At 45.0% G+C, this 10,504-nt stretch overlaps 1 protein-coding gene across 2 annotated transcripts in view; it reads right to left on the reverse strand.

Annotated features, from left to right (window-relative positions):
- The window catches only part of TJP2 (tight junction protein 2), a 131,299-nt gene extending 121,095 nt beyond the window's left edge, over positions 1 to 10,204 (reverse strand). For both annotated transcript variants that reach the window (XM_040356875.1, XM_040356867.1), the window contains exon 1: positions 9,973 to 10,204. The gene's annotated coding sequence lies outside the window, so the exon portion shown is untranslated. The remainder of the gene's footprint in view (positions 1 to 9,972) is intronic.
- Positions 10,205 to 10,504: the final 300 nt, after the last annotated feature.

The raw sequence follows: 10,504 nt of genomic DNA on the forward strand, positions 1-10,504 counted from the left end.
AAAAATGTGTAGCAGAATATATATCAGCCTAAACCAGTGGTCTCCAAACTGTGGCCTGAGGGCCAGATGCGGCCCTTTGCTTGCCTTTATCCGGCCCTTGGGGCAGTATCCCTCCCACTGATACGAGACACTATTCTGACATCTGACACCGTCAGCAGAGCACCATTTCTCTCACTGACACCACTAATGGGGCACTATTCCTCCCTATGATACTAACGATGGGGCACTATTTCTCCCCCTAATACCATATGTTTAGTCCCACTGATGCTATGAAAATTTCAACCCCCCTTTGCCAAAGTCTGGCCCTCCAAGAGTCTGAAGGACAATAAACCGGCCCTTTGTTTAGAATGTTTGGAGACCCCTGGCCTAAACTGATGAATAAATGTGTTATTTTTTTAATATTTTTTTGGGGGATATGCATTATAGCGCAAAAAATAAAAAACACAGAAGTGATCGAATACCACCAAAAGAAAGCTCTATTTGTGGGAAATAAAGAACTTCATTTTTTTCTGGGTACAACGTCGCACGACCGCACAATTGACAGCTAAAGCGATGCAATGCCGTATCGCAAAAAATGGCCCGGTCATTAAGGGGGCAAATCCTTTCGGTCCTTAAAGGGGTTGTAAACCTACGTGTTTTTTCACCCGGAAGGAAGAGGGGTTAAGAGGGACGAGGCCACCAACGAGGACAGTGCAGGCTTCGTTTGCAGGTAAGTGGCACATAATGGGCTAGCCTAGTATGTAATGCATACTAGCCCATTATGCTTTTACTGTGCAGGGGAAAAAAGAGGAAGTAAAACCCATCAGGGTTCCCTCTTAAAATTGCACATTTACCAGCTGTATCAGGAAAGCAAATCTCTCTCAATGACTTTTATGAGGAAGGAAGGTTTATCAGGGGGGAAGCAAAATATTACCTTTCCCATATGCTCTGCTGCTAACATTTGATAGAATCTCAGCAAAAGCAGTTTCCATTGCCTGCTTAGTTTACGTGTGAGGAATTTATATCAAATGTTTGACACATACTTAGGTACCATATTGGATTGTGTAGGGAGGATTCCAAGGACCCTCACTCAGAGATAAAGCTCATTCGATTTCTTACCTCATTGGAGTGGTGGTCCAGGAGCACATCCTAGTAAGGACACTTGGTAAAGTCCCTCTTTAAAGTGGTTGTAAACCTCAGGCATGAAATATGAACAAAGCACATCCTTCTATGGTGCATACTTAATTAAGGGCATTATGTGTCATTTCTGTCTGCTGCTTTGTTCCTCTGCTATCAGCATGAGTCACCCTTGACAAGTTTTCCTGACACTTAGGCCCCGTACACACGACCGGATCTATCCGCTGGGATTTATCCGCGGATCAGTTCCAGCGGATAGATCCGGTTGTGTGTAGGCCCGAGCGGACAATTTTCGGCGGATAAAAATCCAGCCGACGGATTCCCAGCAGATAAAAAATTTGTAGCTTGCTACAAAATCTATCCGCTGGAATCCAGTCCAGCGGACTGATCCGGTCGTCTGTACAGACTCACCGGATCAGTCCGTCCGCTCCCATCCCTTGCATGCGTCGTAATGATTCTACGCATGCGTGGAAGTATTTACCTTCCAGCGTCGCGCACGTCATCGTCGCGGCGACGGCGCGACACGTGACCGCGGATGTTTTCCGTGCGGATTTTGATCCGACGGTGTGTACAGCCATCAGATCAAAATTCCGAAGGGGAAATGACCGATGGAAACGGTCCGGCGGACCGTTTCCATTGGATAACCCCTCGTCTGTACGAGGCCTAAGAGAAAAAAAATGGTGACGAGGAGGGATCTCCAGCAGATTGACAGTCTCAGCTCTGAACCTGTGTGCTGTGAAAGGGGCAGGGGGTGGTAGCCCTTCCCTCCAATCAGCTCACTGAGCTCTGCAGAGTGTAACTTCAGCTATCCGCCCCCTGTTACCTGGAAGCTCAGTCAAGCTGTATAATTTCTGCATTTTGAATGGATGTAGAGAAGAGAAGACTACATATAAAGAGGTACAACTTATGTAGGAGGATTTGTTTCATCTCTGTGTATCACCTGAGGCCATTCACTTCACTGGGTATATGTGAGGGTTTATGTGGCAGTGTTCTAGAAACACCGTAATACAAATATTTCAGTTATAGTTTATCCAGAGATATTGTTCAAATTTGTAGGTCCAGGAAAACATCTCATCTTGGCCCTTCCCATTAATCACACTGTTTTTCTTGAATCCTTTATGTGGGCGGCTTTGCAACATTATTGTGATTATTAAGACTTCAATGTAAAAAAAAAAGAAGTTTGATCAGGATAAGGCAGCAAGGGAAGCATAGAGGTCAAATGCTCTCTGGAACACTTTTGAGGAGTTGGGAAATCACTTGATTCCCTTGGACGAATATCTCCTGCCAGCTATTTATTCTGCCAGCTGGCATCCGTGGCAATATCCTGAAACAATGCCTGCATGTGATTGTATTTTGCCCAGCGCAGTTTAATACGGGACCTCTTTCAATTCAGTCAGTCAGTTACGCGGTATGAGGTATGAGTTATGTGAGCAATAAAGAGGTATGAGGCAATGCATTTAAAGCCACAGCACAATTATAAAACCAAATCAGCATAAGGGACATTGCCTTCTAATAATGTGGTGTGTCTCTTGTGCTGCTGGCTCCTAGATTCCTTGAAATGTTCATCCCCCAAGCTCCCATTACCCCCACTGCCATAATCTTCTAGTGCGGCAAGGGTTAATCGAACCGAGGGAGCTGTGACAGGCAATCACCAAAAGTGCCCAATTGTGCCCCCCAGCTCCTCCATTCATAGAAGATGTACTACGGCTTCTATGAATGAAATATGATCTACAAATGAATGATTGAAAGGTCCACCTCTCCATTCATAGTTCACGTTTCATTCATAGAAGATGTAGTGTGGATTCTATGAACAAAGGAGGTGGGAGAAAAGGGTGGGCATAGTCAGACTTAAACAAAATTGTACAGAAATTGTATAGTATATGGCTAATCTAAAGCCTAGTACGCACAATGAAATTATCGGATGAATGATTGTCTATTTATTGTTTTTGCATGCTAGTCTCCAGATCGAAACTGAAGAGGTTACAAAAGTTACGAAAATTTCTCACTGATGATATGGATACCGGGAAGTGAGCTGTGTGTGCTGGGGGCACATCTCATTGTTAGCGTTGATACTGAGGAGTGAACTATGTCTGTTGGAATGTAAATCTCACAGATTCCATTGGTGACATACAGTAGACACTTAATGAATGTGCTATATCGCAGATCTGTTTGGTGACATGGATTATTGGCATTGAGTTGTGTGTCCTGGAGTGCAGAACTTACTCATTGGGAAGTTAGTTGTGTATGTCATAAGCACCACTAGACCCCCAGCAATGGAAACACATGTCCCAGGTCACCTGCGAGGTGCCCTGGGTTTTAGTGAGACCTAAAAAAGAACATTGACTGTCTGAGTGACTTTCTCTGTTAAATGTAGGCAGTGCTGGGCAAAGGGATATCCAACCAGGGCTGGACTGGGACAGAAATTTGGCCCTGGACTTCATCCAGACTGGCCCACTTTGACAGGTCTCTCCCATGGCGGCCGGACAACTCCCCCCCCCCCCCTGGCCACCCAAGCCCCCTCTCCCCCTTCACTAGCCACTAGCCGTTCTACTTTATTAGAGTAGAACGGCTGGTACTGGTACTCTTATAGGCAGTACCAGTGGGGAAGCTAGACATTATTTCACCCATGGCAAAGAATCAGTTTGGTGCCCCCTTTATGGGACAAGATTAGGCAGAAGTGAGAAACTCCCAGGCCATAGCTGTTGAGTCAGCTGTCTGTCCCTTCCCCCCATGCTCCTCTGTCGTCGTCCCTGCTCCTCTGGTCCTCCCCCTGCTTCTTTGTTCCCCCCAGGTGAGCGCTGTGGGGAGGGAGAGACAGAGGATCGGAGGGGGGCGGCAGTCCGCTGTCACTGAAGCCGGCCCACTGAGCCATCGGCCCACCGGGAAACTCCCTGTAGTCCCAATGGCCAGTCCATCCCTGTATCCAACCCAACACTGCCTGTATAGTTCTGGGCTGGCGTCACAGAGGAGAGATCAGGAAGCATACTGACCACCAATGGGGGGGGACACACTGACCACCGGGGTTGTGGGCAAGGACTAAAGGAGGGGTTAGCACACTGACCACGTGGGGGGCACACTAACCATATAAGCAGTTTTAGAGAATTCCCCACTGCCCACCAACCTTTCAGAGAGCAAACACCACTGACTTCCAACATCCAAATGTGAACACATCACTGTTTAATGTAAGGGGGAACTTATTCCTGCCCCTGAGATATGCATATTTAATTTACATTTGTTTATGCTGGATCAATGTAGCACCCCCCTAGCATTGGATGCTAGGTAAGTGTAGTTTTTGTCTCATTCTGTAATCAAGGGATCAGTAATTGTTTAGTCTGGTCTGTTCAGGGTTTCACTGGCTGGGAGTTTGATTGCTTCCCCCTGCCTCTATAAGAACTATAACTTAGGAAGGAAGAATTCAAATAACCAGCCTGAATATTGATCAGAGCCTAGCCAATCCCTGGGGAGGTTCACTCAAATAGTGGCTGGGTAGCTGATAAATAGTCTAAAGCCCTGAAGAGATTGTCTTTCCCCAGGGAGGAGAGTTCCCAGCCTCAGGGGGTATTGCCCCTGAGGCAGGTTCTGGGCTGTGTGGCTGTTCTGTTAAGGCCTCAGTGGAAGCGGTGGCAGAGTCGGGACCTGGATGTAATCTGGGACTGACTTCAAGACTTAATCAAAGGGATCATGTCTAGAGAAGGACTGTCTGACTCACTGGATTGTGTCCAGATGAAACTGGGAGGAGGCAGCCGTTCCGGGTACTTGTGAATAATGACCCTGATTCCTGGCGACAGTGTGCTTCTGGGATATAAGTGCCAAAGTTAGCTTGGACTGAGACAGCTGTCATAATGCCTCAGATATTACCCATGCCCCGTCCTCTGCAGTGTTCTGGACTATGAGCTTAGAGAAGAGTACCCTCCTGTACTGTGCAGTGTTTCTGAGATCGCACTGGAGACCAATGGCTGTGCAGTGGTGCAGGATAACCAGATGCCAAAGAAACTTGCCCAAGCTATGAGGCCTTATGCCCCGTACACACGTGCGGGATTTTCGACAGGAAAAATTCCCATCGGAAGTCCCAAAAGGGGAAAGCTGATAACCTACTCTATTCCCTTCGGGAAAAACTGATTGTGTGTATGAGGCATCAGACTGTCCAATATTGACAGTTGCTTAGGGAGAAGACTGTCCTCTCACAGACAATTGGTAACAATTTTGAAAAGTTCCATGCCCTAATCCCTCTCTGGTTAAAGTTTTTTCAGCAATAAATTGTAAGAAGACATCCCTTGCAATGAAACATTAAAGCGTTGTGTTTTATTCTTAAAAATAACAAACATGTCATACTTGCCTGCTCTGTGCAATGGTATTGCACAGAGCAGCCCCGATCCTCATCTTCTGCAGGCGGGCTCCCAAGCTGCCTTGTCTACATCCATTGACACAGACAAGGCAGCTTAGCCCAACTTCCCTCACTCCTACCTCACAGATTTTGATTGACAGCAGCAGGAGCCAATGGCTCCCCTACTATCAATCTGTGCAGTGAGGAGGGACAGAGTTGATAGAGCCACTGCTCTCATGCCCATCGCTGGATCGAGATCAGGCTCAGGTAAGTATAAGGGGGGACTGGGCGGGGGGGCACATGCAGCACAGAAGGTTTTTTACCTTAATGCATAGAACACAGGCTTTACAACCACTTTAACTATCGTAGCCAAAGTGAGTGGACTTTTGTTTGGGTGGTTGGTTACCTTTGTACTGTTTGGGGGAAAACTAATTAAAATAAGTGGCCCCTGAGGTAGAGCTAAAAATGTAAGTATGAAAAAAAGCTCATACCTGGAGATCAGCTATAATACAATGTATTTTAATGTAGTGTAATTTAATACGTTGAGGGATCAGATTAGGCCCCACAAAGTGAATTGAACAGTTATTTTATTTAGTAAAATCCTTATAGCGACAAAAAAGCAAGGTTATAACAACATGTCATAAAGGAGCACCTGCGGCTTAATGAACTGACATCTTAAGGCCCCTTTCACACGGGGCGGATCAGTAATGATCCGCCCCGTGAACCTCCGCTTGCTCAGCGGGGATCGCTCCGTTGATCCTCGCTGAGCCGGCGGATGACAGGGCGGTCCCCGCACACTGTGCAGGGACCGCCCTGTCTTTTCTCCGCTCTCCCCTATGGGGGGATCAGATGAACACGAACCGTCTGTCCGCGTTCACACGATCCAATCCGCCAGAACAGATGGAAAAGAAGGTTTTTCCTCCGTCCCACACTTTGGCGGAACAGAGCGGGTCGGATGTCAGCGGGCATGTCACCACTGACATCCGCGGCTCCAAAGAGGAGCACGGAGCGCCCGTTCAGGTCCGAGAAAAAAACTGTCAGGCGGACCTGAACGGGCCGCCCGTGTGAAAGAGCGCTTAAGCTTTATTTTTTTCCCAGTCTTTTCAATTCAGGAAGTAAATGGTAATTTACCTGTTTTAGTTGAAATGTATCATGTTTCTCCATGCATAGGCATTTCATTTTTTCACAAAAACAAATCAACAAATCTAAATCTTTGCAGGTGTGTGTGTGTAAATGTGTAGTTGAGGAGATACTGGCATGTGCGTGTGTTGTTGTTGTTGAAGAGGTACTGGCACAGTGATTACACAGGGATAAGAACCTGGGTGCTAAGTAGTGGTGGGTACACACAAATAGAATTCAGTTAAAAAACAATTCATTTTAGAACATTGTATTGATCTTGTAATGGTTAGTGTGGTAAAATCATTCTCGAACAATAGAAATGCTAACTGTGAGTGCGCTTTTTGTTCAGGAAAAATTGCACCCCATTATAATGAAACCGGTTTAATGTATCTGGGATTACATTGAAATAACAGGTCTAGATGAAATTGTAAGGGTTTTCAAATTAAAGTATATGAATCAAGGCTGGCAAGAAAAATTCTCTGACAAATAATTTATATATGAACATTCAAAGAAAATTCTACTTTTGTGTACCCATTTTACAGTGGAAAACTTAATCCCCCATGTTGTTGTTTTTTTCCTCCTATCTGTAGTGCTGCGTTCTCTTCACACCCGCACAGCAAAACCAGCATTGCCCTGCTGCAATCTGCTGTTTGAGTGACATACACAGGGTCCCGCGCCGGCGTCTTGGTCCTGTTTATCTGGCTGCCACTTCCGGATGGAGTTAGTCAGCTTCCGATAACATGCTTGGCCCAACCTCCGACCTGCCTCCGGCTGCTCTATGTTCCTGATTATGAAGCCTCCAGGGATATGTGATGTAAGGACAAGATACATGTTATGCCCTGTACACACAAGTGGAATTTCCGTCAGAAAAAAGTTGGATGGTTTTTCCGACAGAGTCGGTGGGAAAACGCTGCTATTTTTAGCAGTGCCTTACCGTCATTTTTGCGGTGCTTTTCGGCCGCTAGCGGGGCGCTTTTAACCCCCGCTAGCAGCCAAAAAAGGGTTAAAAGCGCTGCTACAGCAGCACTATGCTGGCCGTTCAGCAGCGCTGCCCATTGATTTCAATGGGCTGGGGCGGTTTAAGAGCGGTGTGTTCACTGCTCCTAAAGCGTTGCAAAGAAGCTGCTGGCAGGACTTGTTTTGGCGCCTGAGGCTTTTTCCAGGCGCTTTAATGGTGCTATTTTTAGTGCTAAAGCACCTGAAAAACACTTCAGTGTGAAAGGGGGTCTTAAGGCAGAATTCCAGGCTAAATCTAACTAGTCCTCCCCGCTTCTAACACCTATAGTGACTAACCTGTATAGGAAATCTCTATACTTACCTATTTTAAGCCCACTCTGGTCCAGTCATGTGATTTGGCTCCCTGTGTCAGTCAGTGGTGGCTGCAGAAGGGAGTAGCCTATGGTGATGTCCCAGGCATTCCCAATCACTATCTCCTCTACCGTGCAGCCGTCACTTGCTAGCTAGGGGATCACGTGCCTGGACCAGACAGGCAGATAATAGGTAAGTATATAGAAATCTTTCTTACACAGGTTAATCAGCATAGGTGTTAGGAGAGGGTAGGAAGCATTTGTAGGACTTGTTAAAGTGTTACTAAACCTACAACAGTAAAATCAGTCTGTATATCCAGTAAAGCATGCTTGTTATACTCACTGCGGAACCTAAGGGCTTAATCATCTGTAAAAAAAAAAAAAAGTCTGTTTGAGCCCGTCTTCTCTGATCCTCCCCTTCTTCTACTAACCCCAATCCCTCTCCTGATAGTACAGAACATTTAGAGTCACTCTGTTCATGCTTAGTTTGGTGTGTATTGCTAGAGAGTTTTTTTTTTCTTAGGAGAGTGCATGTGAGCGGAACAGGACCAATCAGCACTGTCCAGACAGAGGGTCAGGGGTCCTGCAGCCCAATAGGACAGTCAAGCTTTAACCAGACACTGGTAGAAGTCATAAGACTGCTATATACAGCTGATGGGAAAAGGTATTTGGCAGTTTATATTTCATAAAATAATTGCATTTCCATACTCTGTGTACTGTGGGAGACCAGATATATAAAATGCAGTGTCCTCGGTTTAGTAACACTTTAAGAGGTTTTAAAGTTTGGAAAAAAACAAAAACAAACCATGCAAGACAAAGGCATAATGAGCTAGTATGCATCGCATACTAGCTCATTATACAATACTTACCTCAGAACGTTGCTCTGAATCGGTGTTGTTCGACATCTTCCACCAGGGTTACTTTCAGGTCCGCGGCTCCGATGCTGTGATTGGCCAGAGCCATGATGATGTCATTCCCGCTCATAAGCGATGGAGCCGCCGGTCACGAGTCCTGCAAAAAATGGCCCCAGCGAGCCGTTTCTTCAGTGCGCATTCGCCGATGACGTCAGCAGCAGCGCATATACTGAATATATCCTAAACTGTGCAAGTTTAGGAGATATTCACGTTACCTACAGGTAAGCCTTATTATAGGCTTACCTGTAGGTAAAAGTGGTGTAACAGGGTTTACAACCACTTTAGGTTTAGCTGGAATTCTACTTATTAGGAGTGAAATTGAAACCCAGTTGAAATGTCATAGCACCTGAAAGTCAGATCCGGTTTTATGCAATGTTTTCTTCATATTTTTTTACGTTAACAAATGCTGTAAATCTCCGAAACATTACCCAACCTGCAAACTTAAAAAGGTTCTAAATTCGAAAAAGTTTGAAAAGTTTTTAAATGAGCAATCATTAAGTTTGTAAGCACTTGTTTTCCTGTGTAAATAAAAACCCATGGTTGTGGCATTAATAAGTAGACGGCACACAGGTAAAAAGCTTTATCTGTGTTCTCTCACGACTTCCTGATTCTAGAAGTTGTAATATTGTGGTCGATAGGAACTTTCCTGATTAAAGTTCTTTTCAGCAAGTGACATTTTAAACACGCATTGCTGTCATTAAACTGAACTTAGTGTGCATGCCTACTATTTGGATTTAAAAGCACAACCTTCATGTTCAAACCCTGTTGGGAATATCAGTGAGCTTAGCAGAGGATTCTTGTACGGCTGCATGCTGGGACTTGCTTAGTTATGTGGATAGACCAGTTGACTTCTGAATTTAGCTTACAAATAGCATAATAGCCTTCTTTTCCTATATAAATATCAGTAGCAGCTGAGATCAAGTATTCAGTTACATTTCAGTAAAGAAAAGAGTCAATGTGTGAAGACAATTATTATGGAGGCGTTCACTTTCTTTGTCTGACATTGTGTCAATGACACCGTTCCTAATTTCATAATCACATTCAAACTACGGTGAGAAAAAAACATTAAGCAAAAGGTAGGAACGTAACCTTAAAGTCCCAGCCGTCCTCTTACTGCGTCTACAAACAAGCCCACAATACAGTTTGGACTGTGTGCTGTAACCTGAAGCCATGTTGACAGGTTTGCACTCACCTGGCAGTTCCTGAAAGTGTGCAAGGTGTGTGATGACAAGCGAAAAGGACCGATCCAGCGTATTATGTGTTACCGGCGAACAATCCTGACATCTTTTGCAGAGGTTCCTTTTTCTTTTGTAAAAGATTTCTTAGGGAGAATGGAGACTTTTAAGGTTGGGCTGGAAAGGGTGTGTGCCGCCTTGGAGCAGCCAGGGTGGAGAATGAAAGGCAGGAAGCTTCCTGTTTGCAGAACAGTGTATGGGAGCCAGTATAGTGTGTGTGTGTGTGCTAAGGGGAGGTGTCTATGGGTCATAGGTATCACTCTTCTCACTCTCAGGGAACTTCATAATAAAAGACTGAGACTAACTACTAGTGTACTATCAGCTCTACTCAACGGAATTACTCATTATTTACATGGGAAAAAATAATAATTCATGAAACTTTGTATTTGATAGAGAATAAAAACCATATTTCGAAACGCTGAACACAATTATTGTTACATATAACTGTAGATGACTGTGTATACTGTGCATTTTTTTACAATGCTTATT

This window comes from Rana temporaria, chromosome 1 (assembly GCF_905171775.1).
Source record: "Rana temporaria chromosome 1, aRanTem1.1, whole genome shotgun sequence".
NCBI lineage: Eukaryota > Metazoa > Chordata > Amphibia > Anura > Ranidae > Rana > Rana temporaria.